A 1261-nucleotide genomic window follows, 5' to 3' on the forward strand; every position below is an offset into this window, starting at 1 on the left:
CAGTTTTAAAAAATACAGCAAGAGTTCATTGCGTTATCTTTTATATTCCAGAAAGTCTGTCAGGTGCACTAAGCAAAAGAGAAGATCAAAAATTAAGAAAGATCATTTCTGTTGATTCATAGCTTTTTTTCTTTTTCATCTCCCAGTTACATGCCTTGATCTACTATTAAAGCACCTGCAAGGACTTAAATTACGAGTTATACACAGCTAATACCTTCTTTTTTTATTTATTTTTGTTTCAGAGATAATCACAAATGATTGGAAAGCAGTAGTTCTCTTTTTACTTTTCATGGTCATAGTCGGTTTTCATTAAACATGTAATTCACCTATCTAAAAACAATGAAAATCCCACATAGCTTAAGAAGTTTTAATTTATTTGGTCAGTTCTGTTTATCATTGTTAGCTTTAGTTCAGTCGACCAACTAATGGTGAACCTAGGTACAACAGGGATAAGACACTGCCCGATCCTACACCATCCCCAAGTTAGGTTGCAGGTCAGAAATTGTAATTCATAGGGTTTTCATGGACTGATTTTCAGAAGTACATCACCAGGACTGTTTTTTCCTATTTTTAGTGTAGAAGCTTTGCTGACACCTGTTGGGCATCATAGCAACACACAAGTCTCCACCGACAGAGGGGAATTGAACCCAGGTCTCCCACATGGAAAGTGAGCTCTGGTGGCAAACTCACCAGCCACTCCTCGGAAGGAAGATAAGGCAATCTATTTCCATAGTGATACTGCCTCAGAAACCCAAGGAGGGGCTGCTATGAGTCGGGTTCGACTCAACGGCACATAACAACAACAACAGCACATTGTTCTTTAGTGCTGCACAGCATTCCATTATGTGTATGTACCATAGTTTGGTCATCCACTCTTCTTCCACTGATGGGCACGTAGGTTGTTTCATCTTTTTGCTATTGTAAATAGTGCTGCGATGAACATGAGTGTGCATATATCTGTTCCTGTCCTGGCTCTCACCTCTCTAGGATATATACCTAGTAATGGGATTGCTGGGCCAAATGTTATCTCCAATTCCAGCTTTCTAAGGAATCATCATATTGCTTTCTACAGCAGTTGTATCACTTCACAGTCCCACCAGCAGTGTAGAAGAGTCCCAATCTATCCACATCCCCACCAGCATTTGTTATTTTTCTGTCTTGTTGAACCTTGCCATCAGTGCTGGGATGAGACGGTATCTCATTGTTGTTTTGATTGTCATCTCTCTGATGGCCAATGATTGTGAGCATCTCTTCATGTATT

This window comes from Orycteropus afer, unplaced genomic scaffold, assembly GCF_000298275.1.
Source record: "Orycteropus afer afer isolate SDZICR_OR568_19922 unplaced genomic scaffold, OryAfe1.0 scaffold00723, whole genome shotgun sequence".
Lineage (NCBI taxonomy): Eukaryota > Metazoa > Chordata > Mammalia > Tubulidentata > Orycteropodidae > Orycteropus > Orycteropus afer.